This window comes from Rhinoderma darwinii, chromosome 13 (assembly GCF_050947455.1).
Source record: "Rhinoderma darwinii isolate aRhiDar2 chromosome 13, aRhiDar2.hap1, whole genome shotgun sequence".
Taxonomy (NCBI): Eukaryota; Metazoa; Chordata; class Amphibia; order Anura; family Rhinodermatidae; genus Rhinoderma; species Rhinoderma darwinii.
In genome coordinates, this window is record NC_134699.1 from 27,056,304 (window position 1) to 27,076,291 (window position 19,988).

Consider the following 19,988-nt stretch of genomic DNA (forward strand, 5'->3'; position numbering starts at 1 on the left):
CGCAATGTTTTTTCTAGCAGGAATTGATACATGAGGCTCATTATATTCTGCAGCCGGAAATCTAATCTTGGAATCACATAAGGATAATGATGTGTCGAGTGTCCTTGACCCAAAGACAGGTGGTACCACCTTCACCACGTCTATCAGTAAAAACATTCTTCAACCAATTGAGAAACTAAACAAAAAAAAATATATATATATTTCACCCAGACAATGGGTGGTTCTACTAAATCCAACTTCGATTATCTCAGAACCCTAGGATGATCTAAGTTTGGTTCAGAAGAACCAAATGGTCTGGTTGTTACAGCCATAATGTGGACTCTAGAACACAGCTGGCCATACAAAGAAAAAGCTACCCCCATAAACAAGCATGCTTAGATTGGCTAGTGTGCAAGTTTATTTCAGTATGGAGATAAGCAGTTGCTAGACACCTCTGGCAGCAGCTCATCGCCCGGGGGGAACGAAAGATCAGTATGCTACAATCCAACATGCCAATGCTTCCTTCCCCCATGGCAGACACTGGCGGACAGTCAGGATGCCTTCATACACATAAAATAGACAGCTGTGTCTAATCTAAATGTGTGGGGCAAGTTTTAGGCCCTGTTCACATCACGTTTTTGACTGAGTTTAGCATATACACCAGGAAAAGCTCCTGACATATATATTAAGCTAATGCCGGTGACTGTTTCCACTGTATGACATCTATCACCCATAGGCTATTATGGCATCCGATTAACGTATAAGTCATGAGCTTTTCATGCCGTCTACGCTAAACGGATGTCATAATAGCCTGTGGGTGAATGCCACTGGAGGCATCACCCATAGGCTCCCATGTTGAAAAAACCGTTCTGTATACGTTTTTTTTTACTGGATTCCGTTGTATAGTCTGCTACGCTATTCCATACCTTTTCTTTGCAGTATACTGACATATAGACGCCCGACGGAACCCAAAGGGACACTTTTTGCCTCTGTCAGGCTAACGTAATCCCATGGACACACTTAGCGTGAACGTCGTGAGCTTTCCTGGTGTACACACTAGACGGACATCACAAACGCAATGTGAACAGGAAAAATGCCAGATTATAGGAATTTTACTAGAATACAAAATAGTCGTCCAAGCTGCTGACTCAAGAAAAATAAAACTAATAAGAAATGCCATTTCTGTACCTAACAGTTTTAAAAACCTTTGATAAAATATACCGTACACACAACTGTTGTGACAGTAGGATAAGATTATAGCAATTCATACAGGGACGCCATCATGTAGAACCTGAAGTAAAATGCAGCTATGGCCCTTATTGTTTGCTAGAAATCAATATCTACTACAAATAGAAAGCCTTTCACACACACAAACCCCTGACAAAATCCCTGTGTTACCATGGTTAACACCCATTTCCCCCTCCCATTAATAGCAAGGCTCATTATCAAAACCCATTAGACCTAACTAAACGTCGAAAAAGCAGGCGAGTGCTCTAATGCACGAGTCAGAAAAAGCAGAAATTACAAAATTGATTTTTAATGTGTATTAAAATAAAAAGGTAGGCCACGGTTTATTTCCTTTTTAGGTTTAGAAAAAAAATTATTAAAATCCTATCTGTGATACAGCCTGTAATTGTGGAAGTGTAAGAAGCTGTGGTTTATAGTGGTCGTCTAGGTAGAAATGTAAGAAGTGGCGTTGTGCTTGTTTGATTATAATGGCACTGCTTACTGTAGCGTATGAAGATGGATTTTGTGCCTGCCCAATATTACTCATGTGTTTCTATGCGTGTCTGGCCTCTGTAAGTAATCCTCCGATGTCCATGCAAAGATGCACAAATCAAACTGCATTATAGACGCAGAGGTCTGAACTGACATAAATAGTCTTGCTGACATGAGCCGATGTTTCCACAAGCCACAGAGGGGAGAAGGATCCCCACTCCAACCCATTTACAACAGATGGGGGGGGGGGGGGGTCAGGTGAATGTGCCTGTGAGAAACACTACAAACTTGGACTACATCAGAGAATAACAATTTTTTAAAGTTTGCATCTGGTAAATTAAATAATGGCATTATATGTGGGATAATGGACCCCCTTAGCTTATGTTCACACGGTCACGTTTTGCACTAAGCAAATCCGGAATGGATTTTAAAGTTAATTCGCAACAAAAACTTTGATCTCCGTGGCGGATCAGCATGTGAATCCGCCACACTGATTAGCTATATTACAATCCAATGGAGCTAATCCATGATTTTTCAGCACGGAATTTGTGTCTATGATAAACATGTGGTGTATTTTAAAATCTGCAGCGCAGTCATTATTCCGTATAGATTTTTCCAGAGCACGTGAAGGGGGCATCAAATACCCTTTACTCATTCATTGCCTGCAAAATGCTAGTGGATTCTGTCAGGATTTAGTTGCTCTGTCTCTAAATCCTAAGGGAACCCACAACATATCTACAATTTACAGCCACCTTAGAAGTCGTTGACATCTGTATGGGCTCTACGTTTGGCATACACATTTGAATGGTGCTGCTGAAACTATACCCCAGATGAGTTGAATATATCTACCAGACCGAACATAGGCTCGGTTCACATCACATTTGACCTCGAATACAAGTCCCCCAACTCTGAGGTATTTTTTTAAGGCTGGATTCACACGAGGTCATTACATCCGTAATTGACTGACGTATTTCGGCCGCAAGTCCCGGACCGAACACAGTGCAGGGAGCCGGGCTCCTAGCATCATAGTTATGTACGACGCTAGGAGTCCCTGCCTCGCTGCAGGACTACTGTCCCGTACTGTAATCATGTTTTCAGTACGGGACAGTAGTTCCACGGAGAGGCAGGGACTCCTAGCATCATACATAAGTATGATCCTAGGAGCCCGGCTCCCTGCACTGTGTTCGGTCCGGGACTTGCGGCCGAAATACGTCCGTCAATTACGGACGTAATGACCTCGTGTGAATCCAGCCTAAGGCCCCATGCACACGAACGTGTTTTTGCGTCCGCAATTCCCCCGAAAATCCACGGGAGAATTGCGGACCCATTCATTTCTATGGGCCCATACACACTATCCATGTTTTCACAGGTCCCCCGCATGTCCGCAAATCCGTGCCGCACAAACTCACGACATGTCTTATTACGGCCCGCAAATTCGATGCGGACATGCCCATAGAAGTCAATGGGCCCGTGGAAAATACGGGTACACCTCCGTGTGTCAACCGCATTTTGCGGAAGTGTTGCTAGGCGACGACCGGGAATGAGTTCTGTCATCATCCTGTTTTACCTAGGATTTTTTTTTTATCCGCATTTTGCGGATTACATACGGATGAACTGCGGAGGACATTTCACGGAACACTGTCCTGGAATTTGCGGACCAGAAAAACACTACGGCCGTGTGCATGAGGCCTTATAGTCTTAAAGATGTGTTGCACTTAAGTTTACATATAGAAAAACCTAATTAATATGCCAGTGGGAGTCAGAGAAAATGATGATTTCAGTAGTGTCAAGTCTTTGTGCCTCTTCTTCAGCCTTCGAAGACCTATACAATATGAGACAGGTAGATTGTCCGCAGCAACCATTCTATCAACTCCATTTAAAAGGCTGTATAAAATGATTTAGATGAAAGCTGGATTGGTATGAAGCTACTGTGTCAGCAAGGAAATGGGGGAGCAGCTAGGCAGCATTTAAATCATGGCATTGCGTATCTGGGCTTCTATTATTCATCAGAATTTCTTACAATTAAATTTAGTTCGAGGCAACTTTTGATTATGTATTAAAAATGAAAGATTATTTTTTATAATAAAAGCCAAGCTTTAGTTAGTCCTTGGTTGGTATATCATCATCTCCAATATTCCAGCAGGTTTAGCACACGGAGAGTAGTGTGAGGTGCATTTCCGTCAGGGTACACATACATATGGAGAGGTCACCACATTTTTGCCATTGTGGCACATTACCGCAGTGGCTAGTAGTGAGTAGTCTTTAGTTAATTTTTCTTTTATCTTGCTGTACCACAATAAAAACAGAAGTTATTCTTGTGGCTTTTATTGCTGTATCTCAAACCAGTTTTCCATAGAAACAGTTTCAGGAAGATGGTATAGCGCATTTGCGATATAGCAGTGCCAGAACATATATGGTACAAAGAGAACCAGAGATGGACTGGGCTTGCATGTTAATGCTAGTGATTTTACTAGTGAGGTTTCGAAATGCTAAAAGATTACCTTTCGATTGACCAGCTTAGGGTAAAGCTGCGGATACACCTACAATAACTGTCGGCCAAATACTTATTTGGCTTTCATCTATCACTCCCGGCTCCCCCATATACATGCAGGCTATGTTAGAAGATGTGGAAATGTTGGCCATAAAAACAAACTCTCTCAAAAGAAATCAAAATAACGAAAACACATGCATGTATAGGTTACAATTATTGTATGTCTTTCTTACATAAAGGACTAGCTACATCGATAGGCACTAGTTTATACAAATTTACCTTCACATGTATAAGGCTCCTTAGAAGCGATTACTGTAGTGGAAAGTAATCTGTTTCATTGATAGCTTCAGGCCGGTTTCCACTGCCTGGCATGTCATCTGTGATGGGTGAAAGGGAAGCCTACAAGTTCCCTTAGGAGTCAGTCACTTGACTGCTGCTTAATCCACCATGCTGAAAACACAAAGGATCTCTATATGTGGCCATAATCTTAGTCTATGGTAATAATCCGTCTGCTTTAAGGTGAATGGAAATATGTTCCACAGGTCTGAAAACGCAATAACCGACCGTTAATCAGATCGGAATGAAAGATTTACATCTCATCCTAGCGTCTATTTCCTAAGAGACTGTGTTGTGTAGTAAAGTAGAAGATTGCACCTGCTCCCTCAATAATGGAGTGTCTTTTCATGCAGGCCTGAGTAGTGCCAACTGTTAAGTCCAACTTGACACTTGATGTTTAACTACTGCAAACCTAAAGGGGAATGTTGCACGGTGACAGATTTGAGTCTTGTCTGTTTAGCATAGGGTTTGCTATTGAGGACGCTCCCACAATGAGAACATTGTCCACAGAGCAAATCACATTGTTTACTAAAACAATATACAATTTCCTATTAAGTCACGGTATTTATAGCGAGGGTTCACCAGAACATTTTGTTAAAACTTTCCACAATTCATTGATATCTGCATCCAACATTTCAAGTCTTGTTCTGTAGTTCAGATAATTGGATCCAGAAACGGAGTTAGGTGATTATAGTCTGAATTAACATAGGAGATTTTTATTAAGTCTGGCGTTTCATACGCCAGTCTTAAGCGCATGGCTCTTAAAAAAAAAAATATATATATATGGTGCATCTTGAGCTGTCCTAATGACAAATTAAAATCTAAATTTGTACATCTATAATTTATGACAATTTCTATCATAAGAAAAAAAAAATCTGGCGGGCCAGGCCATTACTAGATACCCTGCCTGCTTTTCTTGCTACTTTTACAAAGTGGTGAAAGTTGAGAAATGTCGCAAATTTTAGCACAAATATGGTGTGCACCAGAATAGGAGACTTTTTTTTATGCCACAGTGGCATAAAGCGGATAATAAAGTCCTCTTATACAACATTCTCAGTCAGATCAGTGATGTAATATCGACAGGGAAGGTGAAATGACAGGCTGCTTTCTCCAGTCATGCTGCAGGCGCGGAGCACAGCCTGGGGAGCTGGTGCATGCAACAAGCATGTAGAGGAACTGTCGATTTACACAATGGGGGACCTCCGATAAATTAGAGTTGGAAAGTTCAGTTATGGCAACGTTTACCCACCTCCTATCTCATAATAAAGCATTAGATGTAAAAATACTATTTTATGATGATCTGTTTCCCAATACCGAAGTGCAGTCATACAACAAGGCTTTGTACCCAGCACAATTATTCATGTTAAGGCCCATTTACACAGGCCAATAATCTGCCAAACGAGCATTCTTATGAACGCCGGTTCACGATTATTGGCTCCTGATAACATGGCAGCCATCAGCCAACAAATGAGCAAACGCTCATTCGTCGGCTGATCACGTAGTTTATGTGGCCTATAAAATCATCTTTGTCGGCAGCACGTCTGACTGTCTAAACAGGGAGATGTGCTGCCAACAATGATACAAACTGATGGGGACCGAACGTACATATTAACAATCTATCGTCCTTATACAGAAAGCATCGGCCTGGAGTAAATGGGTCTGTTAAAGAGCACCGATTAACTTGTTATATCGTCGATTGGCGCTTGTTATGGGCAGAAATCTGCCCATAAATACCAGCCTTAAAGGGTAACTAAGCTTTTAAAAAAAACTGTTGACATGTCATAGTTCGAGACCCCCACCGATCACTAAAACGAAGCGGCAGAAGCAATCGGGTAAGCACTGTGATGCTTCGTTTCTGATCAAATTTCCTCGGAAAGCCGAGCGAGTGGTTTACAGACTCTTTAGAAAGTCTGAGTCTGTACATAGCTCGCTCGGCTTTCCTCGGAAGGCACATCAGAAACTAAGTGGCATAGCGCTTACCTGATCACTTCTGCCGCTTTGTTTTAGCGATCAATGGGGGGGGGCTCAGTGCTCTGTTTTTGATTTTGACCATGTGGGCGTTGTAAAGAGGAGTGTATGACGCTAACCAATCAGCGTTATACACTTCTCTCCATTCATGTAATCAGCGCATAGTGATCTTGCACAGCAAAGCGTAATCTCGCTGTAAAGTGTCATTTACAGTGTGATCTCGCGAGATTACGCTGGCTCTGCTGTAAGTACCACACAAACGTTACCGAAGTGTCGGGATTGTGAATAGACATCCTGTCCTGGCTGGAAGCAATGTCTATTCACTGTCAAGACACTTCAGTACGTTAATGTGTAAGTAAGTGACTGCACATACTGATCTAGCAAGATCACTATGCGCTGATTACATGAATGGAGAGAAGTGTATAAAGCTGATTGGTCAACGTCATACACTCCTCTGTACAACGCCCACATGGTCAAAAGTAAAAACACGCCCAGTTGGGCATTAAGAAAGTAATTAGCATAAAGCTAAAATCGCTCATAACCTGCTGAAAATAGATATAGTTTTTCTAAATAAAAAACACTGCTGTTACCTACATTACAGCACCCATCTCCTTATGTAGAAGATAGGGCACTTAAGACTTTAGAGTAAAACTTAGTAAAACTATGTCACCACATTATATTATCTCACAGCGAATGTCAGAAACTGGAGAACCAGATAGTGGAAGAATCGGAGACAACATTAGAACGAAGGATATGAGACAAGGAGAACAGAATGCGTTTGACTTCCTGTTTAATATCCCGCTTCCGGTAACACAGGAACATCCACCAAGCATCATTCAAAGGAGACGAGAGGAAGACGCAACCTCTACGCTTTCTAAATTCATTCATGGAAAGGAAGTCTGAGGATTGACTGCGACAGCCCAACTAATCACATCAAAACTGAAATAATTCTGCAGGTCACATTGGTGTTAATGTGTACACTTTCCTCAGCAATAGCACACCAACGCTTGGGCATGGTGTCACGCAACACAACAATGACCATGATTTTAACATAACCCACCCATATTTGGTAATTTTATCATTAGAGGGGTTCTCTAGTTTTCTTTTCTGAAAATGTCAGAAAATAAGTTATAAGTATACAATAGATGGTACCACAAAAGATTCCTAAAGAAGAGAGAGTCCTGGAGTTGCGCCCAGACATTAAGAATTTCCATAGACAAATAGAAAACATCCAAAAATGTTAAGCGACAGCAGAAAATTCCTAGGCGTGCTGGCTACTTTCCTCATGGGATCCATGCTTGACTTAAAGAGGCTCTGTCACCAGATTTTGCAACCCCTATCTGCTATTGCAGCAGATAGGCGCTGCAATGTAGATAAGAGTAACGTTTTTATTTTTTAAAAACGAGCATTTTTGGCCAAGTTATGACCATTTTTGAATTTATGCAAATGAGGCTTGCAAAAGTCCAAGTGGGCGTGTTTACAGTAAAAGTCCAACTGGGCGTGTATTATGTGCGTACATCGGGGCGTTTTTACTACTTTTACTAGCTGGGCGTTCTGACGAGAAGTATCATCCACTTCTCTTCAGAACGCCCAGCTTCTGCCAGTGCAGACACAGCCGTGTTCTCGAGAGATCACGCTGTGTCGTCACTCACAGGTCCTGCATCGTGTCGGACGAGCGAGGACACATCGGCACCAGAGGCTACAGTTGATTCTGCAGCAGCATCGGCGTTTGCAGGTAAGTCGATGTAGCTACTTACCTGCAAACGCTGATGCTGCTGCAGAATCAACTCTAGCCTCTGGTGCCGATGTGGCCCACACGATGCAGGACCTGGGGCAGGAAGTGAGTGACGTCACAGCGTGATCTCTCGAGAACACGCTGTGTCTGCACTGCCAGAAGCTGGGCGTTCTGAAGAGAAGTGGATGATACTTCTCGTCAGAACGCCCAGCTAGTAAAAGTAGTAAAAACGCCCCGATGTACGCACATAATACACGCCCAGTTGGACTTTTACTGTAAACACGCCCACTTGGACTTTTGCAAGCCTCATTTTCATAAATACAAAAATGGTCATAACTTGGCCAAAAATGCTCGTTTTTTAAAAATAAAAACGTTACTCTTATCTACATTGCAGCGCCGATCTGCTGCAATAGCAGATAGGGGTTGTAAAATCTGGTGACAGAGCCTCTTTAAAAGGGGTTTTCCAGCCACTAAAATTTGATGGCCTATCCTCGGGAGAAACTATCAATAGCTGATGGGTCGGGTCTGACTTTCGGCACCCCCGCTGATCAGCTATTTTGATTGCAGGCTTTTCTCTCATTCACTTCATTGGGAGAAAAGGCTGCAATACCTGTGAATCGCCGCTAAATGCGTTTCGACGATTCACAGTGAGCAAGAAGAAATGAAGGGGAAACAGCTGATCGGCGGGGGTCCTGAAAGTCGAACCCCGTCCCATCAGCTATTGATGGCCTACCCTGAGGATAGGCCATCATTTTTAGTGGCTGGAAAACCCCTTTAACTAAAAAGTATCCATTAGAAACTCTGCCCCATATGCAATGCAGCAGCTACGTGACCAGAAAGAAATCACCAACTATCCAACAAGGAATCGGACTATAAAACGGGGCATGCACCAATTGGACTACTAGAATACAATGCAACACCTATCTGATGGTGGCCAATGATATTTTGACAATTTGGCCTGTCCAACAATAAGTGGTTGTTACAAAAATATGGTGCATTGAAGTGACAATGTACGAAAATTACTGCAAAATGGTGCCGTTTTGCCACGATTCGTGGCAAAAAAGTGCATTTAAACTACAACGTGAGAACCCAGCCTTACTTCCATGGAAAGCAAAGATGAGAATTATGAGCAGTTATGGTTCCTGCACACAGAGGAGCTTAGTAAATGAGCCATTCCACTCGGAGAAAAATCTCAGCCATTTATGTTAATTCCGTGCTCACAAACAAGACCACATTTATCAAAGTCATCACTGCTACAAAAGTAGGAAATTATTAAAGGCATCAGAGCATAGCAAATGAAGTAACGTTTAATATAGATGTGCAAACAATCCCAACATATCGAGCAGAAAAGCAATAGATTACATCTCCCTCAGCAGGGGAAACATTCACTAGTCTGGTGCCTGAACTGAAACGTAGATTCTCCTATTTTAAAGGCTCATATAGTTACTGAGGGTTCCTACCAAGGAATTGTCAATGTTCAGAACCTCACAAATAATAACAAATAGACAATAAAACTGCATGTAGATGGACACAAAGCAGGTGCATAAGTAATAAGTAAGAGTTAATTGACTACATGTTGGTTTAGCCCACGCATCTGATCTTTGGGCGGTGGGACCTTCAGGACAGTTGCCGGTCCCTTGTTTCATTATACTATGCGGCTTGTGGAGAGATAGTCTTGCAATGGCTCCCACAGTCCATGATGAAGTGGTGATACTTAAAAGAGAAGGAAATTAACCTTTAAATTATGTGAATCTAAAAAGCCTTTGTAAAAAGAAAAAAGTGTAATGGATCAAAAAGGACAGCTTTTTCACACGGATTTCGTGGCATATTCCGCATTGAAATCAGCTCATAAAGTCTCCCATTAACTTCAAGTAATTAAAATCTACGTTGCAATGAAAAAAAAAAAGAAGAAGAAGTGACCTTTCCCTTCTTTATGTGAAAAAGCTGGTGGTTTCAAATTACGTAGACCTCCCACAAAAGGCCCAAATGTATTCTACTGTATGGCATACAGCAGGAGCTTTCCCAGGGCTTGTCCCCGGGTGACATATCCCACTGTACCCGGGCAGAGTGCTACCTGATGCTCTGCCCGGTGACTCCAGCACTGCTCCTGACGTCAATGCCCATATATGGATAGTGACATTGGAGCTTTGGCCGGGGATTCCGGCTCTGGAGAAGCCCCTGACATCACTATTCATATATGGACATTCAATGTACACCTGTGATGGATGCCATACGAGGCCCATAGACTCCCATGTTAAAAAAAACATATACACCATGAGGTATGCGTTTTTTTTGGTGCGATTCCTCAGGATGGAATAGCGTAGTCTATTACACTATTCCATCCTTTTAAAAAAATTTAAAAAAAGGTATACCGACATATACCAGCCCGATAGAGGCCAAAAGGCCACTTTTATTCTCCATCGGGATAATGAAGCCCTATGAACACGCTTATAATATGCGCCGGGAGCTTTCCCTATGTACATGATAAACGTAGGGCAATAACGTGATGTGAATAGGGCCTTAAGGGCTTTTCCCAACGTATATGTTAAACGTTGGCCAAATGGGACCTAACACAGAACTCTACAACCAGCCATAGATACAACCAATAATTAGCCAGGATAAATCATTACATGGAGTTTACAATCAAATGTAGAACAATCACTCACTGTGAGGAATATTGGATGTTCTGACTGTGTCCGCATGGAACATTTCATGTCATTAGGATTAATAGTTTAATTAATTTGAAACAACTGTTTCCTGATTACACATTTATCATTTTAGCAAAATTTAGTTACTATGCTCGGCTAATTCAAGAGGCAGTATCAAGGAAGAGTGACAGCGACATGAGCAAGAGCTTCCTTTCATCTCCATTAAGAGTGGCCAATCTAGATTTTTGACAGCTTCTGTCTGCTCTGTCATAGAGATTCAATCCTCCCTCTGCATAAAAATTAATGAGTCATTACTGACTCAGCCAGCTCCACTTATCTGCACCATCGAGTTGCTGCTCTTTTCATAAGGAGCAGCAACAAAAGAAACAATATAGACCTATTCTATGCAGGGAACATAAAAAAAATAAAATAGGAAAAACGATAGGAACTGCTAATGCACTATCCTTGGTTGAAATTGGATTATTTAGATCAATTATGTGACCTAAAGTCAAGACTAAGGCCCCTGCACACGCTGCAGATTTTGCTGCAAAATAACCACTTTTGGGCTGGATTCACGCCCAGCGATTTGCTGCATTTTTTGTGGTTGTTTTCGTAGACGTTCTGCACTAAAAAATTTTTAGAAGGTTAAAATAACACCTGGCCGCGGCATTTTTTAAGTATATAGTGAATTATTGAAAAGGCTACATAAAAAAGGGGAATTTATTAAGACTAGCATCAATTTGTCGTATCTTCCAATGTCCGTTCGCGTCAGAGTGAAATCTACACCAGCCGAGAACTGTTGTAGATTTCCCTTAGGCCCCGTGCACACGAACGTGTGGAAACTGGCGTATTATGCCCCATGCATTATTTGTTGTGTTTTTCAATGCATGGCTACTAGACATCTGACGATTTACATTCATAAACTGGAAGACCCTATGAACATTGCTGCACTATACACATTCATACAGACATGTGGAGACCATCGCTGAGCAGATCCAGCACCAGATGTGCTTAGGTACATTAACAGATAACACATACAACCAGATTTATTAGAATTTAGATGACAGAACGCCTTCCCCTATCCCTAGTGTATCTAGCTCATTAGCATTGCATGCGGTCTGCTGATGTCAATGGCTGCCGTGTCACAGCCGGGATGTCCCCAGTGTCAGGATAGGACAATTGTTAGTTTCTGATCCATTAGCTTATTTCCACTTCTGCATGTTGGGAGGCGAAAAAAAATTAATTATATTTTATTCATGCCCAAAGAGAACTAGAAAATTAATTAATTTTACATTTCTCTTAAAGTGCACCTGCCACACAGAGTTTCAAGGTGGACATTTTATGAACCTACCCAAAACATGACAAGGTAGCCTCTGATTTCATAAGGGGACTTTGTGAATAGGAGGCATAATTCTTATCAGCAATTATTTTACAAAGAATTCCCACCAAAATGCATCTTCTGACGTACCATAGAGACATGTCATCAAATAACATTGGTTGGGGTCTGTAGCGCTTAGACCTCCACCAATCGCTAATATATGTCTCAATCACTCTACAGGACACCAATACACTATCATTTTGGAAGTTCAAATGCATGGACTTCAAACAAGGTTATCTGCTCACATGTCTAGATCTAATTATTTTAGGTTGAATTCTTCTTTAGTTAATTGCTTCAAAAAAGTCAGTGGTCAAAGTGTCCTAGTATAGTGGAACCATATTATGATCCGGCCTTCAGGTCAAGTCAGGTTAGAAACCTGTAGTACTTGTGTTCATTTTATTATTAGAAGGTACGATGGCCCATTTTGGTAGCTAGAGAATTTAGTAATATGCTCATACAGGTCTTCCCAGTACCACAGCTGCTATAGATACAGGCCAGATCATTGCTGTGGTCAAGCACCTTCCCATTTGGGGGAGGTGTGGTGTGACGCCGGGCCCCTCTTCTGAATAATAATGCTCACATCAGGGGGATCATAATAAATATACCAGGTGTACTTCTCCATGGGCCAGTAGTCTTATCATAATGAGCAGTGGATATGATCAAATTAAAACATATACAAATCCAGGCAACAGATAGTCCTTCAAAATTTGCACTCAACATTCCTACAGATGGGTGACCAATAGCATAACTTCACATTTGTACAGCATTTTACAGTTTACCTACGGATATAATCTACATAAATTCACAGAATCTACAGAAATTCATTGCTTTTGTCAGGGGTGTAGCTAAAGGTTCATGGGATTTGGTGCAAAAGTTCTTCTCGGGTCCCCCATTCCCAACTTCTTTTCATGGCTGATGGCCGCAGTATGCAGTTTTCAGCTGCATCGCTGAGTGTCTTAAGTGACCCACTGATTCAGCACTGGCAGCCAAGGGCATTGCTAGGGTCTTAAAAGATCAGGGGCACAAGTCTCAAGACATATGACACCCAAAAAAGAAATATATCGGCGAAAGCATATCTTTAAGACTACGACCACTATAGCTACGCCACTGGATGGGATTAGATACAGCGACTCAGCAGACAGCGTATCACGTGTGAAGCTACCCGCTGAGCCAATGTTTCTAATCCTATTATGTGTGATGCTTAGTTACAGTGCCCCAGCAGACAGTATTCATATACTTAACATTCTAGCTCATTAGTAGGGTACCTATTCGGCTTCGTGCATAGCGCAGGGTCCTGACGCCTTTCAACGTCACAACATTGTGCGCGGTGCAAGGTCTCTCCCAGGCAAAGATTTCAAAGCAGACTGGGCTTTCAAGATGTGCCGTTCAAGCTCTTTTGAAGAAGCACAAAGAAAAGGGCAACGTTGAAGACCATGGACGCAGTGGCCGGTCAAGGCATCTTGGTGCAGCAGATCAAAGACACATCATGGTTACTTCCCTTTGAAATCGGAAGATGTCCAACAGTGCCATCAGCTCAGAACTGTCAGAAACCAGCGGGACCCAGGTACACCTATCTACTGTTCGGAGAATTCTGGCCGGAAGCGGCTAAAAAGTCATACCTTTGACGTGGAAACAAGGCTAAGCGGATATTCACAAAAACATAGGAAATGGGGTCAAAATTTAAAATATTTGGCTGTAACAGAAGGCAGTTTGTTCGCCGAAGGGCTGGGGAGTGGTACCATAATAAGTGTCTGCAGGCAACAGTGAAGCATGGTGGAGGTTCCTTGCAAGTTTGGGGATGCGTTTAAACAAATGGAGTTGGGGATTTGGTCAGGATTATTGGTGTCCTCAATGCTGAGAAGCACAGGCAAAAACTTATCCATCATGCAAAACCATCAGGGAGGCGTCTGATTGGCTCAAAAGTTATCCTGCAGCAGGACGACGAACCCATACAACCAATGTCATTAAAGGAACAGTGTCACGAAAGTTTGATTTTAGTGCTTTATTAAAAACTTTTATATTTATTTGTGTGTTTGTGTTTTACTTTTTTTATTTTTTTACTTTTTCTTCCCTATGGGGGCTGCCATTTTTTTTTTCAATTTCTGTATGTGTCGATTAACTACACATACAGACATGGAATACGGCAGCTACAGTCCCATAGTGAATGCGAACGGGGCCCGTTCCATCCACTATGCTGTACGCCGTCTGTGTGGGAACGGCGCATGCGCCGCTCCCACACAGTCCAAGTTGAACTGTGCGCCGTCCGGCGCCATTTTCCTGTAGACCGGAAGTCGCGGCCGGACAGTAAGATTACTACTTCCGGTCGCGGCTTCCGGACTTGTGCACTTGGAGCGGCGGTAGCAGACGGAGCGGACGGACCGGCGGCGACTGGAGCAGGTAAGTGATTTCTGTGTATGTAAGTGTTTTACTGTGTGTTTACTAGTGTATGTAAACCTTCTACACTGTGTGTTAGCTCAACAAATGGCGACACACAGTGTAGGAGGTTAGACCGTTCAATCCCCTCGTTTCTCCCGGCACTAGCCAGGATAAAGGAGGGGGGGATTCTGAGAGCTCACTAGAGCGAGTGAGTTTTCCCAAATTTTGCAGCATAAAGCAATGTGGTTGCTTTACCACATGCAATGCTGCAATTTTGGGAATTGCTCCATCTAGTGACCAGCACTGGGAAATATTATAAATTAGAATCTAATTTATAATATTTCCTGACTCGTGAAAAAATTAAAAAAAATTAGAACAATGTTTAATCACCTATACACTAATTGTTCAACTAAAAAAAAACAACATTTTTTTTCAAGCAACACATTCCCTTTAAGAACTATTTTCTGCATAAAGAAGAACGAAGAGCCCTAGAAGTGATGATATGACCCACACAGAGCCCTGATCTCAACATCGAGTCTGTCTGGGATTACATGGAGACAGAAGGATTTGAGGAAGCCTACATCCACAGAAGAGCTGTTATTAGTTCTTCAAGGTGTTTGAAACAACCTTCCCGCCAAGTTCCTTCAAAAACTGTGTGCAAGTGTACCTAGAAGAATTGATGCTGTTTTCAAGACAAAGGGTGGTCACACCAAATATTGATTTTATTTAGATTTCTAATTTGTTTCATTCACTTTACATTGATCAAAAAAAATAATTAACACCTCTATTTTTGAAAGAATCCTTTCTTTGCAGCAGTGTGTGTTTGACATGTGTATGGTCAGCTTTAGCCAAAATTCTCTAATAGAGGTTTCCTGTAAGCAGCAATTTCAGGCTGGAGAAAAGTGTTCTTCAATGGGATAAACGAGAGAAAGCCCATAACAATCTTTGCCCCCATGTTCACTACTTTATCTGACATAGCCCCAGTTCTGAGAACTTGCAGTTACATTTACATACATCAGTGAAGCAGCACTTCTATAAGCTGCAGGATTTAGTGTTTCTCTAACACGAGACAAGACGGGCAGGCTGATCACTGCGGTCTTAACAAAGATGACCAAATTATACAGTGGAAACTAAAAGCAAAGCTAGTGATCTTACCATTGTCACAGTGAGGTAGGAAAGAGACGCTTAGCAAGTAATAGAAGTGAGAGGTCTAGAGCTGCAACAGAACAAATATGCATACATCAGCATGCTGTAAAGCCGCATTACTACTGAGGGATGGATGAGCGAGAGAGAATATGTCTATATAGGAATAGTGCAGTGACATTTACACCAGCCAGCCTTACATACAGTATTTCCTAAATGATGTATAATTTAAAACACCTAGCCTATAAATCCACAAAGCTGATAACTGCCCGTGTTCACTCTCCTGCAATCTGTGGCTACTATCAATGATTTATAATTAGAACAGAATACCATGGATGTCTCTATCCCCTTCATCCAATGGAAATTATATTTGGGGGGGGGGGCAGTAAAGCCCTGTATTGTAAGGGATTGTCGTCTCTGGAGGTCGATTGCTTTGTATCCTGCTCTCAGATCCTGCTCTGCAATGAATAATTAACAGCCCTGCCTCCTAATGCAGGTCTTGCATTGATGATGAGTATGAAGTACAGCTTGCCCTTTCTTCCATCTTGTCTGATGGCAACACATCCATCATTATTACCAGGAAGACTTAACTTGCTCCTATTCAAACAAAATGATCTAGTTAATCTCTAAACCTGAACAGTATTTCACTCTCATAATATTAACCTGGCATCTATATATGAGATGTGGTGCCACACCTGCCACCCCACAGAATAGTGTGTGTTCTATTAAAATGTATCTGGGATCTATATATATATATGTTTATATCGCGTATTTATTTAGTTGTGGATTTGGCCTTAAACTTCAATAACACATCATATTTTTCCTCTTATATCTACAGAATGAACATGGCCTAAGTAGAGGTAACACATTTCTTATGCCCATCACAAGACTGGCAGCTTGTAGTACTACATCTGGAGTGTCCTCCGTAAGTGTAAGGAAATACATTCACACCATAATCATCCCCACCCCAAAAAAAAAAAAAACTTCGCAAAACAAAGAATTTCCAGAAATTGTGGTTGCTTTGATATTATTAAGTGTTAAAAATGCAACTTGTGTTGTTTAATATTGACAAACACTACACTAGCATTAAATATTAGTAAATGTGCCCCAAAGTGAATCTCAGATGTCATAGGCTTGCAGTACGCGCAAAGCCGCAATTGCCATTTAAAGTGGTTTTCCCAGAATCGACAATAATCACTTATCCACAGGTGATAACGGTCTGATCGCTAGGGGGTCCACCTGCTAGGACTCCCATCCGATCGCCTGTTACTCCACAATGCTCGACCACAGTAAGGAGGGCATTAAATTGAGCATGTGTGCTGCCGCTCCATTTAAGGCTATGTTCACACGGGGTATTTTGCCGAGTTTTTTGACGCGGAAACCGCGTCGCAAAACTCGGCAGAAACGGCCCGAGAACGCCTCCCATTGATTTCAATGGGAGGCGTCGGCGTCTTTTTCCCGCGAGCAGTAAAACTGCCTCGCGGGAAAAAGAAGCGACATGCCCCATCTTCGGGCGCTTCCGCCTCCGACCTCCCATTGACTTCAATGGGAGGCAGGAGAAAGCGTATTTCTCGCTGTTTTATGCCCGTGGCGCTCAATGGCCGCGGGCGAAAAACGGCGCGATAATTGCCGCGAAAATCGGCGTGCAGGGAGAGGAATATCTGCCTCAAAGTTCCAAACGGAATTTTGAGGCAGATATTCCTCCCCCAAAATACTCCGTGTGAACATAGCCTTAAGTCTAAGGCCTAGTTCAGAGTTTTTTGCAGGCAGAAAAAAATCTGCCTCAAAATTCCGTGATCTGCATGCACTTTTTTGCCGTGGTTTTAGCTGCGTTTTTCACCAGCGGCCATTTATGACCACAGGCAAAAAAAATGCAGTGAAAATCGTAAACTAGCGCCACGGAAAGGACAAGGAGCCGCCCGGGAAAAAAATGCCTGCCTCCCATTGAAATTAATGAGGGGCGATTTTGGCTGATTTTTTTTGGACGCGTATTTCAAAATCAGTGCCAAAAACGCAGTGTGGAGTGTGACTAAGTGAATGATAGAAACAGCCGAGTACAGCGCTCAGCTGTTTGGGTCAGTACCATGGACATTGAATGGAGCGGCAGTCGCATGCTTGACCACCACCACTACATTAAAGCTCCTCCTCACTGCAGGGGGTGCAGTGAGAAGGAGCAGGGGGTCGGCACTTCTGTTCTCGTGATCGGTGGGAGTCCCAGCAGTGGGGCCCCCAGCGATCAGACAATTATCACCAATCCTGCGTGAATAGGTGATAATTGTCGATTTTGGGACAACCCCTTAAAGGACAGCCATACACATTAGATCAGCAAACTTTCCTGACTATCATAAACAAGCACGCTTTGCTAATAACTTGACATTCCCAATCATCTTGTTGGCCGATCCCGCCAATTTTAATGTGTATGGCCGGTTTAAATAGAGACTGTTATATTGAAGCATGGTGTCCTATCTGTGGGCAACAAGTTATAGCACAGGAAGGGTTGAGCAGTTGATATATGGACTTTTGATTCATTATACCTTTTAAATTAATTCCCTCCTCATTGTGGACTTAGAAATCCAGTGGGCGGTCCCACTCAGTGATTGACAGCTATACATGCTCACACACAGGGAAGGCGGTCAATCATCGATTTAAACCGTCCATACCTGGATTCATGAGCCCAGTGAGCAGGGATTTAGATCAATAAGTTCCAAGTTATACTTTTGGCACAAATCTATATAGCAATCTGTAGATAGATCATGTTCAATGTGACTGGTTCACTGTAATTCTTTGGAGCTGCATTAATTGTGTTAGATAAATGCCTAAGTTAAGGTAACCTAATAAGTTTACATGCAGTCCCATATGAAACCCCGTCAGCGTGGAGTACCTTGGGCCAACCAGTAGAGCTACACAAGACATGTGCTCTTAGGCCGGGGCTGCACCCAGACTTTTTGTAGTGCTACTGATTTTAACTATTTAGCTACAGCTGGAGTCTAAATAAATGCATTATAGTGGTTTTCCCCTTCAGGGACATTTACGACACATCCACAGGATATGCCATAAATGTAAGATAGATGCGGCTCTCACCTCTAAGGGCTTGTCCACAAGTAACGGAATTGCTGTGTATTTTCTGTCCGGAATTGTGGACGGAAAATACCCAGAATACAGTAGCAGCAAAGTGGGTCAGATTTAACAAATCTCATCCACACACTGCGTAGAATCTCCGACCAGAAATTGAGTCATGGTGCGTATTTTTCGGACGGCAGCATGTCAATTCCTGCTTAGGAAAGTGGACTGAATTTCTGCGTTTTTCAGGAGATGTCACCATCTCCCAGCACAGAGTAAAACGCAGCAAATTCTGCACCATTTTCTAAAGTAAAAAATGCAGGAAATGGTGTTTTTTACGCAGCGGAATGACCGCTAGTTGTAACAAAAATGCGGCAGAAATTGTGTTACATACCCGCAACTATCTCTGCAATTTCGTAATTTCCGACCATGTAATCCAAAAACAGCGTAGCTCGCTGAGCTACGTTGTTTCCGTAACTCCAATAGAAGTGAATGGCAGTTACAGAAGCAACGTAGCTCGCATGGGACCCGCATCTATCTGACATTTATGGCATATCCTGTGGATATGTCAAATGTCCCTGATGGGAAAACCCCTTTAATATATTAATTTGGACTGTAGCTCAATAGTTAAAATCAAATCAGTAGTACTACAAAAAGTCTTTATGTAGCGCTGGCCTTAGGTCGGATTCACACAAGCGTGTTTGGTCCGTGATATACGGTCCGTACATCAGCCGCATATCCCGGACCAAACACACTGCAAGGATCCAGGCCCCTAGCATCAGTTATCTATGACACTAGGAGTCACTGCCTCACTGAGGGAACACTGTCCCGCACTGTAATCATGTTTTCAGTACGGGACACTAGTTCCACGGGGTGGCAGGGACTTCGAGCATCATAGAGAACTATGATGCTAGGAGCGCGGATCCCTGCAGTGCGTTCGGTCCAGGAAATGCGGCCGACACGCTCGTGTGAATCCGGCTTTATACTTTATCTTGACGGTGCGTACATTGATGAGAGGTAGGTTATTATTTGTGCAAGTGATAGATCCTTCTGCTCCAAACTTATATTGGGTTGTTCTTTGCTGATGCCAAGTAAAACCACCAATAATGCAACATAGCAATATACGTTATGGCAAAAAAACCAAAAACTTTGCTA

The 19,988-nt window shown here is 42.4% G+C and overlaps 2 protein-coding genes across 2 annotated transcripts in view; both read right to left on the reverse strand.

Moving 5' to 3' along the window:
* LOC142666080 (inactive phospholipase C-like protein 2) overlaps positions 1 to 19,988 on the reverse strand; it is a 76,099-nt gene that overhangs the window by 49,119 nt on the left and 6,992 nt on the right. The gene's annotated exons all lie outside the window — the stretch shown is intronic.
* Positions 16,167 to 19,988, reverse strand: part of GHDC (GH3 domain containing) — a 101,913-nt gene continuing 98,091 nt past the window's right edge. Inside the window, exon 13 of the transcript XR_012851631.1 lies at positions 16,167 to 16,370. The gene's annotated coding sequence lies outside the window, so the exon portion shown is untranslated. The remainder of the gene's footprint in view (positions 16,371 to 19,988) is intronic.